At 33.1% G+C, this 18404-nt stretch overlaps 1 protein-coding gene across 1 annotated transcript in view; it reads right to left on the reverse strand.

The window, feature by feature from the left end:
- Positions 1-10248: 10248 nt before the first annotated feature.
- LOC126777505 (myb protein) overlaps positions 10249-18404 on the reverse strand; it is a 173497-nt gene continuing 165341 nt past the window's right edge. Inside the window, exon 18 of the mRNA XM_050500526.1 lies at positions 10249-10261. The gene's annotated coding sequence lies outside the window, so the exon portion shown is untranslated. The remainder of the gene's footprint in view (positions 10262-18404) is intronic.

Here is an 18404-nt window from a genome sequence, read left to right on the forward strand (position 1 = left end):
GTGGCAGAATTTCAGTGTAATTAGACACATGCAGTTTTTCTTCAGCGCGAACCCCGAGACGAATTATGAACACAAATTAAGCACATGAAAATTCAGCCTGGCTTTCATCACGTATTCGGTTTTCTTTCTAACTTGGCATTTTCTTAGTGAAAGTTACATATATATTTTTGCATTTTTTGCGTCTGTGGTGTTTTGGTGTGGTGGTGGATACATTTTTTTCTTGAATTTTTATTTATTGTACCTAATTAATTGTATCAAGTTTAAAAAGATATACACATATCGAAAAACGTGTTCAGTATGAAGCCCCTGATACAAATAAAACTTGTTTAAACTAAGCCGTAATTCACGCAGACGTTGGGTCTCCTAAACCCGCTCACTATAAATAAATAACTCGAAACAGTAAATCATATAAACAAACTTATATGCCCAAATTATTTACCAGCATCTCCCTAATTCACTACTTTAACATTTTCGGAGCGGATCAGATTAAGTATAATTTTATACAACGTAGTTAAATAAATACCTTTATAAGGCTAGCGACTCTAGCAATGCTTAGCAATTCTGCAATTTTATCTGTATTAAATTATATCCCTTTATAATTATCTTACTCTAGCTCTACTAGTGGTAGGTTACAGGTGGCTTTTAGCTCGTTTGGGTAGGTACCCCCAGTCATCAGACATTCTACCGCAAAACAGCAGTACTTAGTATTTGTTGTGCTCTGGTTTGAAGGGTGAGTGAGCCAGTGTAATTACAGGCACAAGGGACATCTTAGTTCCCAAGGTTGGTGGCGCTATGGCGATGTAAGCGATCGTTAACATTTCTTTCAATGCCAATGTCTAAGAGCGTTGGTGAGCACTTATCATCATGAGGCCTATTTACACGTGCGCCTACCTATTATATTTAAAATCTTGCTCCAAATAAAACGAAATGAATGAAAATGAAATCAAGTAAATTTTTTAAGAAAAAATAATTTAATTTCTTTACTTCTTAACTTGCGTATTTCTTATTAAATATGTATTACTCTTAATCTTAAGCTTATCTACCAATATGATTATATGTAAAAAGGAATATATAGTATATAAAATGTTGATAAAATACATTTTAAATAATTACACTCTTGTTATATATAATAAGTATAGGTGTTAGCTAGCTATTTTAATTCTCGTTGTATTGTTTCAATTTTATTTTATTTAACAACTAGTGTATTCCACCAATCCGCATTGGAGCAGCGTGGTGGAATAAGCTACAAACCTTCTCCTCAAAAAGAGGAGAGGAGGCCTTTAGCCCAGCAGTGGGACATTCACAGGCTGTTACGGAGAGACTAACCCTCCAAATCACTGGTTAACCTAGTTTTCGGTTTCCAGGGTAAATAAATATAATTGTGTCTCGTTTGAAAGAAATAAAGATTTTTTTCACTTTACGAATACACAATATTAAATATTACAGTTTTAAATTTTTTAATGAAGATTAACTTGATAATCAATTAGAATATTTATTACATTACGGCAGAGGATTCTTAGCCGAGATGGTCTAGTGGTTAGAACGCGTGATTCTTAACCGATGATCGTGGGTTCAAGCCCGGATAAGCACCACTGAATTTTCTATGTCTAATTTGTGTTTATAAATCATCTCGTGCTTAACGCTTAAAACATCGTGAGCAACCCTGCATTATTTTATATATTTCACTAAAATTCAGCCACATGTGTATTCCACCAACCCGGATTGGAGAAGCGTGGTGGAATAAGCTCCAAACCTTCTCCTCAAAATAGAAGAGGAGGGTTTAACCCAGTGGGACATTGATAGGCTGTTACTATAGAGGATTATTTTCATATACACATCGCCTTATTCATTGCATGCAACATTTTATTAATAAAAAAAAATGCAGACAATGACCTCTTCTTTCGAGTAGCTATGCAAGAACTGGCTGAAAGCCTAAGATTTTAGCCTCAAAACTATTCTACAGCCTTTTGTTACTACATACAAGATTCACACACCTCAAGAGCGCTATATCTTGACAAGGATAATAAAAATGTATTTAAAAAATGTTATATTTATAGTAAAATAATATTCAATATTATATAAAACTGAATATAATATTAAGGTCATTTCTAAAATTTACCTATGCGTTAAAAACAAATGGTTTAAACCCAAACCAATTGGACAACGTGGATGACTGCAGAAATACTCTAATAGGGAATTCCAGTTAAAGGGCTCAACGCCAGACCATGATGGTGGATGTAACTGAAGTCGACCACCTCTACGTCTGAAAATCCACAATAGCGCGTTTTTAATGCATCTTCCGTACACGATTAAGATTAATACGTACCAATGCCCTCTGCTTATCATTAAAATACGAAGACCAAGTGTATTTTAATAGTCGCTGATAAACCTATGCCTTTAAGACTTAACTTGAGCTTATATACTTACATAAATTTATTTTAAATCGTAAGTAATTTTAATACACTATGCTATGTAAATATATTAATAATTATATACGTATATGAAATTAATCGCTCATTTTAATCATGAAAATATGGTGAAGGTACGGATCTAGTTGTTCCTTGCTTTGATCTTATTATTATACTTGAAGCAGAGCAGAGCAAATCCGCAAGTTGTAATTTATAAAATAGATTATTTCATCAGCGTCAGAAAAAAACTCAGCGAGATATCAGAGTTTGTTTTAATTAAATTAAAATTTCACTTCGCTGCATTGTAGACGTGCTATTCCCTATAGCATTCCTTGTTTAATTAACATATTTTCTACAGCTTGGAGGATGTTAGGAAATATTTTAATATTGTTTATAGAAAATTATGATAGTTATATTATATTAAAATACTTTTTAATTACAGAGTATTATATTATTATTTTTATCTAGTCGTATTATAATGGCGAAATTATTTGTCGTGTTTTGTGTGTTGTCACTTACGTTTTATTTTTTATCATGGATAATTTTATTCGTTATGAATTAATAATTTAGAAACTGTTTTATCAACTGATTAGTGTTTGTTAATTTTGCATAATAAAGGGATCAGTTGAAACCCAGTGTTGTTTCGACTCATCTATACTGTACTACTTCTTTTTGCCTTTTGAAACTAAAATTGTATTTTTTTTAATTCTATGATGTATGACGATAAAAAGTTGTTTTTTTTTCTTTTAAGCATATTTAAATTCGGAATCATGACAAAATCTTTGATACATAATTTAAACAAGACTGATCAAGACAACCATTCGCTTGAGCGACTGAGCTATCAAGTTCGGATTTTCTGTTTTTTAATTTGATACGCATCATCGGTTATTCGAAAATCGTAGGATAAAATCCTCTCAAGCGTCACTTGGTTATCTTCGATGTTTGGAGTTTTTATGAGGTTGAATTTAATTTCAATTTCAATTTCTCGTTCAATTCTCGTACGTGAAAACATCTTGAAGAAACCTTAATGTCTTAAAAAATGCTTCATACGTATCCAACTTGCATTGAAGCGGCATGATGGTTTAAACCTGCTCTTCAACAGAGGGCTTTTTAAATATTTTCTTTTAGAAGTTATAGTTTCATATCAAAAATATGGGGAGTGTATATTTTTAAAGTATTTGCTACATAAAAAGGGGGCACTAACATTTATATTTTAAATTTAATTATACTTTCTCATCGATCTGCCCAAAAAATATTTGTATTTTTATGCGATACTAATTTATCAGTAATAAGTGAATATAATTAATTCACTCAAGGACGACTTTTTTATAATAAATGACCACTAAGGATTGTACGTAAATTTACAATACAATACAATGTTACGTTACGTTTTTTAAGCAATGGCTTAAATTTAAAATGTTTAGATTTGTATCTATGGAAGAACTAACTGCTGACACATGGTTCATAGTAGTTCTGGACTGCATTATTACTAAACATATATACATTTTACTAAGTAACAGCCTGTGACCCATGACCCATGGCTGGGCTAAGGCCTCCTCTCCCTTTTTGAGGAGAAGGTTTGGAGCTTATTCCACCACGGTACTCCAATGCGGGTTGCTGGAATACACATGTGGCAGAATTTCAGTGAAATTAAACACATGCAGTTTTCCTCACGATATTTTCCTTCACCGTATTACCTTCAGTGATGCTTGCCCGGGCTTAAACCCACGGTCATCGGTTATGATTCACGCGTTCTTACCACTGGGCCATCTCCGCTTATCATTTACATTTTACTTAAGGCCCCTTGTGCAAGCCCGATTGGATAAAATATTTTGTCATGATTCCGAGTTTCAATTACTGGTGGTAGGGCCTTGTACAAGCTCGTCTGGGTAGGTACCATCCACTCATCAAATATTCTACCGCAAAACCGCAATACTTGGTATTGTCGTGTTCCGTTTAGAAAGGTGGGTGATCCAGTGTAATTACAGGCACAAAAAACATAACATCTTAGTTCCCAAGGTTGGTGGTGCATTGGCGATGTAAGCGATAGTTAACATTTCTTACAATGTCTATAGGCGTTGATGATCACTCACCATCAAGTGGCCCATGCGCTCGTCCACCTACCTATTATATAAAAAAAACCTTTTTATCATATATTGTGAGCCAATGTAACTGCAATGCTATTATTTATGAGTGGTGGTGACCACACTATCAGATAACGCTTATTAGTCTGCTTACGTAATACAATAATATATGTAAAAGTGAGGTTCACAATAAAGCTTTCAATTAAATTATGTCAAGAATCGATAAAATTTTATTCAAATGCCAATGACGAATATCGAAACTCAAGAGAGAGATTAACATAAATCGTTTTCGTCTGAAATAATATTAATTTATCCTACAAAGTAGCCTCTTTATCGGACGGGAACGACTTTGCATTGATTACTTTTTTCCCATTACTTAAGTCATTCAACATCACCATAAAATTCACTGATATTATTATTCTATCATCCATTGAAGATATTGTTGTACAAATTATTCAAAGTAGCGAACAATAAACGCAATGTATTTATTTTACATGATAGAGTCGCCTATATTTGAAAGGAGATTGAGTCATAGTAGGAGTCTAAGCCGATTAACTTAATGGCTCTTACACGCTATTTCTATCGAGAACTGAAACAAATCTTTCTTTTTCCGTATTAAGAGATAAAGATATTTTCAATTAGGACTGTTTTTTAGAAATGGAACGGGTTAGCTTAACTGTAAAGAAAATCAATTTTCTTTACAAATTTTATTGTAACTTCATTGATGTTACTCGTACATACATACATATTACATATATAATATAGTAGACATTGGAACGCTGAATACATAGCTACTCATCTCGTTGCGAGTAAAATAAGGATTTTATTTCGTGGTATTTTTTAACCAATCATATAAAAAACATTCGCCAAACAATCCGTTGTGCAAAGTCTAAATAAAAGTCAATATTAAGTTATGCTATTTATTTTGATACGATATTTTTTTTCATTTTTTTTATTTTTTGTCTACTGTGTGTGTTTTTATTAAAGTTTATATTTTTGTATTTTTTATAGCTTTGGCAGCGCTCGCTTCAAAAGCACCTGCACCGACAATTGTCTCTCTGACTACGTCAGCATATTAAGCTGCATTGCTTGGCACTTTAACTGTCATCAATCATTTTTCGTATGCTCATATTCCTTTAATGAGACCCGAAGAGTTTGTAAAAATTATGTAAAATAGAATTGGTACACTTTGACGAGCGCTTTTTTCTGATGCCTTTGATTTTGCCTTGAATTATTTTATTTGCTTTTTTTTAACGTTTTTGTGATTGTTTCTCATCGCCATATGAGTAATTCAATTTTTATTCTGTTGATGGTGCACTTGAGAAAAAACCCACTTTCAATCACGACTAGAAAATATTAATTACTCTACATATATAATTTAGGGAGTTTTTAAGAGCACGGTTGTTTTTTATAAATATTTTTACTTCGAGAAAAGGATAAAAGTTGTAAATTATACTGCCAAGATTTGTTAAAATATGTAAAGAAAACAGAAGATACAAAAAGGCAGACTTTAATAAAGTATATTATAATACGATCCTCATAACAAACGAGATTTACATAAAGATAAAAATCAATAAAAAAAAACTCCATATACAAACATGAGTAAAAGAAAAGCACACTAAATAAATTGAATCCGTCTATAAAACGAACGAAATCAAATATCAATCCAATCAAATATTATCACTATTCGTATAAAACAAGAAAACAGAAGGAAAATAACGGAAATGAATAAAGGCCCCGTTCGATTTATAGCTCAAGTGGCTCGGGAGTAATGATACTGAATAATGCATACCTCTGAATATTGCCGTGGAAATAGGGCTGACGATGCGATGCTGAAATTAAAGCTAATATTTATTAACAATTATTCTACGATGAAAGAATCGGAAAAAAACACTACAAGACCCACAATAACTATTTTACAAATTTATATTATTTACAGTAACAGACTGTAAATGTCCCACTGCTGGGCTAAGGCCTCCTCTACCTTTTGAGGAGAAGGTTTGGAGCTTATTCCACCACGCTGCTCCGATGCGGGTTGGTGGAATACACACGTGGCAGAATTTCGATGAAATTAAACACATGCAGATTTCCTCATTATGTTTTTTTTATAACATTATATTATTTACTTATATAACATTATATTAGTTACTTAAAGGTTATCTCCTCGAACACACCTACAAAAAAACAGTTAACACATCAAGAATACTTAGTATTTTTAAATGCCAGTTTAAAAGGTGAGCCAACAATTACAGACACAAGGGACATAACATCTCAGTTCCCAAGGTTGATGGCGCAATGGTGATGTAAGCGATGGTTAACATTTCTTACAATGCCAATGTCTATGGGAGTTGGTGACCACTTACCTTCAGGTAAAAAAATAAGACAGACTCATTCATTAGATCTCTTAATAGTTTTAATTTACTTACCGTCTTCATAGTTAGTAATTCAATATATGTTTAAATTTGTTAAATTTGTTGAGTTTAAATTAGTGTAGTTGAGTAGTAGTTATATAAATTATACTTAATATAAAAATGTATAAGCTGTTGGATTACCAATTATTAAATCTCTACTGTAATATTTTACGTTTCAATTTTCTACTACCACCCCTGTCAACCATGAGGGATACCGTGCGATCACATAGCGATTAGATTTTCATGAAGCTTTGCTGGTTTCGATGAGCTATCCAGAAGTGATAGACGAATAACTTACCCTCAGAATAAAGTTATACATAGTTCGAAGGTTTTCATCTTAGGTTTATAAATTAGTTATAAGTCTTATCATAAAACTAGAATTATTTGATATTAACAATAAGATTATATTTACAAAATATATATATGTATATAACCTATATTTCCGGAATATATAAAAAAAATATATACGTTCCTATATTGATCAATAATATAATGCAAAGATTGAAATTCTTATTCATTCGCCTATTTACAAACACATTAACAAAATGACAGGATAACGTGACTCATTTATTTCATGCTCCGACATTTACTATACAACCAGAAAAAGCTATTTGTAAGTTTTAAATCGTTTAATTTTATATTGCGTATATCTATAAGCATGTAGAGGTTTTTTGGCGCTTTGTTATATTAAGAGGCACTTAAGGAAACTCTTGAATATCATAAAATTGACTTTTAAAGATTTTTGAGAGGCTTGTAAGAGGAGGTTTCCCTCTCTTGAATCATCTTTACACGTTTTATTGAAACTTGACATGAATGTATGTGACTAAAGTAGGAATGTATTGTATAAGCAAATAGAATTCCTGCTTCAATGTCATACTGATTTGACAGAATTCCCAATCAGTTCTAATCTTCCGAATTATTTGTCATATTTCCTCGCGATCTAAGGACCTATGACTCTAGAAAATTAATTTCTGAAATTGCACAAGAAAAAACTCCTTCCAAAGCAGGGGTGTATTATCAATACCCAAACTCCGTTCTGCTACTGCAAATTTCTCGACAGAAAAACCCAATAACTTTAAAATAGCCTGAAACGAAGTTTCAGGCTAGGATCTTGGTATCTGTGGTCTTACTAGCCAGCCACTATACCTAAATATATATTAAACATCCAGAAGTGAAACTGACTTAATAAAAATCTCGAATAGTTCATTTTTAAAAACAGAACACCTTACCATACAAATTGATCTAAATAACTCAATCAATTACTCTTAAAAGTTCAAATAACACATTTGAAAACATTCATCAAATCACAAGTCGCGCCCATAATAAATTAATTTTCTTTACCTTTCTTACAACAAACAGTTATTACAAAATGGCGATTTTAAATTAGCCCGCTTTTGTTTTAATAACGCTGTTGTATAGATCAAGGAATCTGCTAATTATATAAAAAACAGCGAACAAATGAAAAGTCGCCACTTAGACGATTTTTCGCATAGCTTTTTACTTGTCAATCAATTTCAGTCATTACTCGCTTCACAATGTCTTGAATATAACTGTAATTCGAAATCCTGTGCCTTTTTCCCTATAGGATAGTCAAGTTTTTTGCTCGTTTTACAAAATCTTCAATTAACTCTCTGTAACGTCGCTTTGACGTTCAAGCTAATTTCCAGGCCATTTTTTTTTCTCAATCGCAATTTCTTCAGGAAAATTGCAGTGTTATATATATTTTTTATCTTTATTTTGTCTAATGAGCCATTATATTCCCGATTGTTAATGTTAAATATTTCTAACTAGATATACGATTTTTTTTTATAGAATAGGAATGTGGACGAGCATATGGGCCACCTGATTGTAAGTGGTCACCAAACACCCTTAGACATTGGCATTGTAAGAAATGTCGCTTATAGCCAATGCGCCACCAACCTTGGGAACTAAGATTTTATGTCCCTTGTGCCTGTAATTAGTATTGTTGTTTTGCGGTAGAATATCTGATGAGTGGGTGGTACCTACCCAGACGAGCTTGCACCACCAGTAAATTGATTGTAACTCAACGCCTCTAATTATCGTTTATTGGCACGCAGTTAATTAAAAACGGAAACTGACATTTGATTTTTTTCCCAATAAAACATAGTAAAGAATTGAAGATTCATACATTAATAGATTTTAACGGGGGCGTTTTATAATGCACAAGTAACAGCGCAAACTCATGTGCATTATCATAAGTCGATGAGACAGCAATTCGACCGAAGAGAGATCAGGCAAGGATCAACGGCACTAGATGCTCTCGAGGCCCGGGAGTATAACACAAGCTCCTAACTCCGGGCTGATTTTGAAAATATAGGTTTCGGGGCTAGAACTCAGGACCTCAGGGTTCTGCGCTTCTATATAAATAAACAATGAGACTGTTACCAGAAATATGTACATAGTAACACTGCTTAAATTACAAAAGCCTGAACAACGGACATCATATGAAAATAATAATACAGAAAAAAAGCTGTTAACATTTGAAACACACCCAAAATAATTTCCGTTTCATAATAATTAGGTAATATGACATAAAAATATGTTAATTCTCTAAAGGATATCCACATAACAAGTCTACTGCTGTTTCATAATTTCATATATCCTCAAGAGCTTAATATAATATATTACAACTGTTAGGTAAGGATAGTTTGTACGGTTTCATCCTGATATATCCCAGAGGAATAATACAGAGTGTAAATGAGGAATAGACATATTATTAAATGCGAAATTTTATATGAGCATTATTAACCGAGACGGCCCGAAGGATAGAACACGACACAGATTCTATAAAGACAGGCAACTTATGTATTAAATTAAAATTATTATGTACAAATGTTTTTGTTAATAAAGTTTATAAATAATTAAATGAGTTGTCTCAATAAAGACTTTCCACCAAGACAGAAATTCAGATAATAATAAAATAAGACATAATAAACATTAACAATATCATCATCATGCTGAAGAACTTATATATTCGAAAATTCAAATTATTTATATATCACGTAATATCTAACTTTAAAATATTTAATTTTGATATAACAAGGTTTTCGCAGCTAAGTCGCAAGTCTGACTCTCATCTACAAAATTAATGTCCCCAGACACCAATGACGGCAATGAGACGTTGAGGTAATCCGCTGTTTCCTCTGTATATGTTACGGTAGCTAAATTAAAGTGATATGCGTTTATTTGAAATTGTGTTATATGCAAGTTTGATGGCGATGTTTTATGCGAATATGTTTACTGATATCTATACCTACTTTCATACAAACAAAAAACATACACATATATAATGTTGTTTCCTGTAATCGAAATTGCAACGAAGCACTTTATTTCCCCACTATAATTATTCTTATTATTTCCGAATTATAATTATTTCGTTAAATACAGAATTATATTAAGTTCATTATAAGTCAACAGTACATATATACAAGGGGTTATATAATGACAGTAAATTAATTAAAGCTAATATCATTATAAAGACTTCCCAGGCAAGCACCATACGAGCAGCTTGGTGGAATAATCTGATTACTGATAAATATATTTATAAATCGATATTACTTGATTTTCACAATAATAACATACATTGAGCGGACGTTTGATGAAATTTGTTTATAAATCATATTACTTCAACATACTGGTGCACTATGAAGTTGCAATTTATATAACAAATATAGTTGGCTGCCTCATTGGTCTAGTACTTGAAATAAGGCCGCGGACCCGGAGATCCTGGGTTCAATTCCCAGGTCGGGCAAATAAAAACTTATTGCGTTTTTTTGTCAGAAAATTATCAGTAACAGCCCGGGGTCTGGAAGTTAGAAGTGTGTACACTCCCGTGCCTCGGAAAGCACGTAAAGCAATTGGTCCTGCGCCTGAACTCTTTCCGGTCGTGTCGGATTGCCGTCCCATTGCATTATGAGAGTTAGGGAATAGAGAGTGCACTTGTGTTTCCGCACTTGTGCACTATAATATGTCCTGTGCAGTTGGCTAATCTCTCTTGAGATTGACCGCCGTGGCCGAAATCGGTCTGGTTATAGTTAGCAACATCAGTTTTTCAGAGATGACAGATTTATCAAAATACACACTTTATTGAAACACTTTAGTTACCAAAATAATGCAATTACATAAACTTTCCCTAACGCGTCTTGACAACACAGTTTTTGCTAGTTTTCCTCGACAAGTGCGTTTTAAGAGTTGTAAGCATTTAAAGACTCATTTATTTATTTTAAAAAGTTTATTGACCAATACAATTGACACTGTGTGAAGGGCAAACACATCCTTAATATTAAAGTGTTCCGGTTGGAAGGGTGATAGCAAAAGCAGTTTAATTTTAGCGACAAAGGACAGCTTTTCAGTTCCAATATTGGCGATTGATTTATATTTCTTACAGCGTCAATGTCTATCTTCTTCTTCGGTATGCAGAGTGGAAGAACCGGGAGCTTGGGCGCAACTTAGTTAAGTCCAAACGATTGCGATTGGCTGAATATTGATGATCAAAATCAAACCAGAGCGATGTTATTAATAACATAATTATGAATAAAAATTTTGCTTTTCAGTATCTACATGTTATTCTTGACAAAAAGTTATATAATTGTATGGGTAATTGTAAAGACAAATAATATATTAATGTTTTGTAATTATATATTGAGATCAATTTTATTGTAACAAATAATGTGCTTAGTGTTTAGTGTATTTTATTTATTTATTTTATTTTATCAAACAAGAAGCCAACGTTATATATTCAAAAAAAACATTTGTTATTGCATCTATAAAAATATTTTAACAAAATATATATAAATTATAGACTAACTTAACAATCAATTATTCACGAAGGTCAATCAAAGCATGACAATGAATGGTTAAACCTACTAAAAGAAAAACGCACTAGGCGTCATGAGCGGGCTTCAAACCCCCGCCCATCTGGGGGCGCATACACTTGTCGGAAGTGCGGCCGGAGGATCCTCTCTCGCATTGGTCTATTCAGTCATGAACGCAAGTGCCTTCGCGATGCCGCTTAAATCATCTGTCAAAGATGCAGAGGCCTATATATATAACAATCAAAAAATAAAAAATAAATTTTAATTGACGAAAATTAAAACGAAAAAACAAAATCATCTTTAACTTGAATAACAAAATAAATAATTAAATTTTGATACAAGTATAAACTAGTACATTATAATGTAAATTTGAATTTATACATTAAAAGATAAAAAAAAGATTATTCTGTAAATATAAACAAAACTAAAATTGTCTAGAACTTTAAATTTTTAAAATAATTTCTATACGTAAGAAATATTTTTTAATCATAAAATTTCGTAAAATATTTTTTGAGTTTGGCTTTAAAATACTTCAACGATTTATAAAATATATCAAAATCAACTGTTTTTTGTAAAATATTGTAGCATTGTATAGCTCTGTTCAGTGGGGCATTTAAACCTAGATTCTTTTTTTTTTTTTTATAGAATAGGAAGGTGGACGAGCATATGGGCCACCTGATGGTAAGTGGTCACCAAACGCTCTTAGACATTGGCATTGTAAGAAATGTCAACCATCGCTTATAGCCAATGCGCCACCAACCTTGGGAACTAAGATTTTATGTCCCTTGTGCCTGTAATTACACTGGCTCACTCACCCTTCAAACCGGAACACAACAATATAAAGTATTGCTGTTTTGCGGTAGAATATCTGATGAGTGGGTGGTACCTACCCAGACGAGCTTGCACAAAGCCCTACCACCAGTAAGTTCGTTAATGAGAACTTACATTTAAAACGTTATGCATTCATTACTCTTGAATTTAGCCTAAAAGTCACTTTATTTAATTCTTGTAAAATTTTGGGACAATCTATATCTCCTGTCATAATTTTATGTAAAAAAAACAAAGCAAATAAATAAAAAATAGTAATAACTTTTTTTATTAAAAATATATCGCCTTTTTTTAATTCATAAATATTTTCTCAATAGACTCATGCCAGATGCATAAGTCTTTATATATCTGCTTGCTTGTAGTAAATTGATTTTTTTTTAATTAATTAAATTTTTGCTCCAAATTTATTATTAAGACCAAATATTGATTATTATGTACTTTTCTTCAATGGTGACTTATATATTTGCAGTAACATTAACAGCCTGTTAATGTCCCACTACTAGGCTGAGGCCTCCTCTCCATTTTGAGGAGAAGGTTTTGCGGGTTGGTAGAATACACATGTGGCAGAATTTCAATGAAATGAGATACATGCAGGTTTCCTCACGATGTCTTCCTTCACCGAATTGTAAGCACAAATTAAGCACATGAATATTCAGTGGTGCTTGAACGGGTTTGAACCTACGATCATCGGTTAAGATTCACGCGTTCTAACCACAAGGCCATCTCGACTTAAATATTTAAATATGTTAATATACAATATAATTACCATAATCTTAATTATTATACAATAAATTCCAAGGTCAGTCTATTCTGTAAGGACAAACTCGAAACTCACCGGAAATGTCAGAAAGTGATATGCGACATTACCATTAATAATCATAATATTTCAATAATACACGCATCAAAATAGTATATCAACGTAAGTCGATTGTTCACATTACAGGTAAGTAATGAAAGGAGTTCTTGTAGAGTATCACTGCTGCAAAGTGTATATAATACTAAAATTTAATAGGTTTTATTTTAAAAGCCAGAACAGTACAGAATTTAGTACCGATCCGAAATGCTTAAATTGTATTGAAATTAAAACATAATATAAATAATGTTTTATATTTTATAACAGTTAAAAATGAAACAAAATGTATTGGAGCCAGCAATTAAGGGAGAGTTTGCGGAAAGATGTTACAGCGCTCGTTCGTAGCTGTCGCTAAGCACTTTAGTATATGTCGCGTTAAGGATAAACGAATCAAACATTTTAAATAGAAAGAAATAAAGCAAAGTATGAAAGTTCCATTTATACTTTGCATAGGTATACTTAAACGGATTATAAAATATATCATACTTAACTTGGGAGATTAAACTTTATATAATTTATTTAGCTGTCTATAATCTTCAAAATTGCCATTTAAACACACGTACTATACGTTCATAGCCGAATTGGCCCAGTAGTAAGAACGCGTGAATCTTAACCGATGATCGTGGGTTCAAACCCAGGCAAGCACCACTGAATTTTCATGTGCTTAATTAGTGATTATAATTCATCTCGTCTTATACGGTGAAGGTAAAACATCGTGAGGAAACCTGCATGTGTCTAATTTCACTGAAATTCTGCCACATGTGTATTCCACCAACACCCATTGGAGCAGAGTGGTGGAATAAGCTCCATACCTTCTCCTCAAAAAGGGAGAGGAGGCCGTTGCCCAGCAGTGGGACATTTCATCACATCACAGGCTGTTACTGTTACAATACGTTCTACATACGTTTCTATTTCACAAAATAACTCAAACATTATTATTTTTCTAAAAAATATTTTAATTTGAATTTGGAACATTATCACGTGTATAAGTTACCACAAATATAACATTACGTAGCAAATTATCATAATGGATCAAATGCATCGGCATTAATTCGATTACTGACCACAGTGTACAGTCTAATGACCGAATTCAGTGAGTGCCGTTTCCATATTCATGCGCCGTGGCCGTGCATTAGGTAATTGATAGTGGCCGCCATGACACTTCTAGTATACAGTCAGTCTATGTATATTGGGCTCTTGGAAACGTAGGCTTTTAGAAAAAAAATGAAAATGGAAAATGGAAAATGATACGTCATCAGATTGAAATAGAAATCGTTACAGAACGCCCACTGAGCGAAATCACCAATTGGCGTGTAAAAATATTTCCTTTAATGTTAAAATGATCTTAGATTTTTGTTCTAACTAAAAATCGCAATAAGATGTAATTAAAACACATAACACTATATTAATATTTACCATTTTTATATCATGTTCGGTGGTGAACAAAAATATCGTGAACCCGCATATGTCCAATCGAATTGGGACATATTAAGTGTATGTTGTTTTTTTATGTATAGACTAGCGCTTGACTGCTATCACACCTGATGGAAAGTGAGATACAGTCTAAGATGGAGCGCGCTTGCCTAGAAGATGTCCCAATTCGATTGGGATACTAGGTCACAATAATTGTAAATTCAATAAAACAGTGACAAAATACCAAGTACCAAACGTTGTTTATACCTTATTGACCAAATTATTTCTCAGTTATGAACATTGTGAAGCCGAGATGGCATATTGGTAAGAACGCGTGAATCTTAACCGATGATCGTGGGTTCAAACTTTTAAAGGAGAAGGTTGTGTTGATACTTGATAAAGCAATCAGTACGAACATTTTCTTAAACTATATATTATAGTTTTAGCTGCCGATCAAGAATTTTTTTTTCTTATTGTTTTGGGCTTTGCTCCTGCAAATCAATGTAACTCCAGGTTCAAGTGAGATATCATCTCGTTTCACAACTAGTGGTACTGACGATGTAAGGGATGGTTAATATTTCTTACAGTGCTGATGTCTATGAGCTGTGGTGACGAGCCGGTTGGCGTGGTTGGTAGATACTTGCCTTTTCACGCCGAAGGTTGTGGGTTCGATTCCCACCCAGGACAGACATTTGTGTGCATGAACATGTCTGTTTGTCCTGAGTCTGGGTGTAGTTTTCTATATAACTATGTATTTACAAAATAAAGGTAGTATATGTAGTATATCAGTTGTCTGGTTCCCATAACACAAGCTTTGTACAAGCTTAATTTGGGATCAGATGGCCGTGTGTGAAAAATGTCCCAGGATATTATTGTGGTGATCGTTTACCATCAGATGTATCATTGCCATTTTATATTTTTACAATGCAATTTTATTTACTGTGCGTTGATAGAACATCAAACAGGACAATGCGATTATATATGTGTAAAGTATTAATAAGGAGCTTCACGTTCTTTCAAGCAATAATCTTGAGTTTCATGTCGGTTCTATCTGTAGAATTTATCTTCCGCGGTACGTATATAATATAATATGATTCTTCGAAATATCCTTAATAAATCACATTTTGATGAGGGCAGATATTAATAATATTTTTTACTGGTGGTAATGGCTTTGTGCAAGCTCGTCTGTGTAGATATCGCCCATTCATCAGAAATTCTACCGTAAAACAGCAGTACTTGGTACTGTTATGTTTCGGTTTGAAGAGTTAGTAAGCCAGTAATTACAGGCACAAGGGTGATAACATGTTAGTTTCCAAGGTTGGTACATTGGCGATGTAAGCGATAGTTAACATTTCTTACAATGCCAATGTCTATGGGCACTGGTGAAGTCCCTTGAAGTCTCCTTTCGAGTGAAGAGGACACAGCATGTTTTAACTAGTCACCTCCTAAATATCATTTATAAATAAAGTTATTATTATTTCTGTCTTGTACCGATTTTAACAAATTTTATTACACGTATCAATAAATTAATATTAAATCGAATTCAGCAACCTGAACACGTTTGTTACGTAGTCTCAAAGCAAGTAAGCAATTGACGTAAAAGTTTAACGATACGAAATAGCCAGGCTTCCAATACACGAACGCTTGACCTAGATTGTTTGAAAGTCAAACTCAAACGGGGATTTTCGATGTCGCAACTAGTGATAACGACTTTTGAGGTGCTTTTGTTTTTTATTTGCTTAATATGAAATTTTGAAAAAGCTATTGTATGTTATCGAAAATTTAATAAAGCTTTCATTTATTCTTCATCCAAACAAAATGTTTAATTAAGAGAGAATACAAAAACAAGTAATAAAAATATTTCAATTATTTGTCAATTATCGTCATATAATACACGTTTGACTGCCTCGTTGGTCTAGTTGCTTGATATAAGGCCGCAGACCCGGAGGTCCTGGCTTCAATTGCCACGTTGGGCCAATAAAAAGTTATTGGGTTTTTCTGTCAGAAAATTCTCAGTAGCAGCCTGGAGTCTGAAAGTTGGAAGTGTGTACACTCCCGTACCTGGGAAAGCACGTAAAGCCGTTGGTCCTGCACCTGAACTCTTTCCGGTCGTGCCGGATTGCCGTCCCATCTGATTATGAGAGTTAGGGAAGAGAGAGTGCACCTGTGTTTGCGCACACACTTGTGCACTATAATATCTCCTGTGTAATTGTCTTATATCTCTTGAGATTGGCCGCCGTGGCCGAAATCGGTCTGGAGGACATTATTATTATAATACACGTATAATATTTTCCTTCAAGAATAAGTTTTTTTTATATTATAGGGAAAATGGGCTACCTGATGATAAGTGGTCACCACCGACCATAGACATTGGCGTTATAAGAAATAGAAATAGCTCCTATTAATACTAATTATTAACACATATATGACCGAATTGTCCTAAGACTATCAACGCACAATAAATAAGACGTAGAGACTTCAAAAGTACAAATACGAAATAAATAAAAATTTACCATTCCCTAACATCGCCAATACACTGCCAACCTTTGGAACCAAGATGTTATCTCCATTCTGCCTGTAGTTACACTGGCTCACTCACTCTTCAAACTGGATCGCAACAATACTAAGTATTGCTGTTTAGCAGTAGAAAATCTGATGAGTGGGTGATACCTATCCAGAGGGGCTTTCACAAAGAGCTACAATCTCTGAAAGTTATTCATGGATAAAGTAAATACCTTATAGATGTAAAAATTCATATTTGTACCAACTGTCATGATAATGGGTGAAACGGTCTCAAAGTTTGAAATTAACATCAAACATATACATACAAACATATATATACAAATATGTACATTTAGATAAATTTATTAACACTTTAAAATATGTTCAAAAATTCGTAAAAATCTATTTAATATATAAACTATAATATATATACATTCACTATATAAATAATTCCAGTAAAATTTCATAAAGAAATAGTAGTTCCATTTTCTTTTCCATTTTGAACATTCGAGTAAAATTTTTCGACTCCTCGGCCGGGCGCTCTTGTTGCGTGCGCTAACAAACTAAAACAAATAAAGTAAAACTTTGTATGAGAAAATTGTAAAACTCACACAGATCGAGACGAAAACCAGAAACACAAATTAGGCTTTAAAATTGTAAAAACTTTAGCTAGATTTATTTTTACGTACACTATATTAATAATTCTATTCTAACGATTTGGTCATCTATATGTTATACTTAGAATTATGGTGCATTTATTAATAAAAATAGTACAAAGTAAGTCTGTAAATAGCCCACTGCTGGGCTAAATTCTCCTGTTGATGAAAATATTTTGAGCTAAATATTCTACCACGTTGCTCAAACACGAATCTGTGGAAACACACAAAAGTAGAAAAGTTACAGGCAGTGAATGTCCCGCTGCTAAGCTAAGGCCTCCTCTCCACATTGACATGTGTGTGTCAACACTACACAGAAGAATTTAAATATATTGGTGCTTACCTCGGCTTAAATCCGCGATCATCGGCTAAGATTCACGCGTTTTATACACCGTGTGATCCCGACTCTTACAT

This window comes from Nymphalis io, chromosome 23 (genome assembly GCF_905147045.1).
Source record: "Nymphalis io chromosome 23, ilAglIoxx1.1, whole genome shotgun sequence".
Taxonomy (NCBI): Eukaryota; Metazoa; Arthropoda; class Insecta; order Lepidoptera; family Nymphalidae; genus Nymphalis; species Nymphalis io.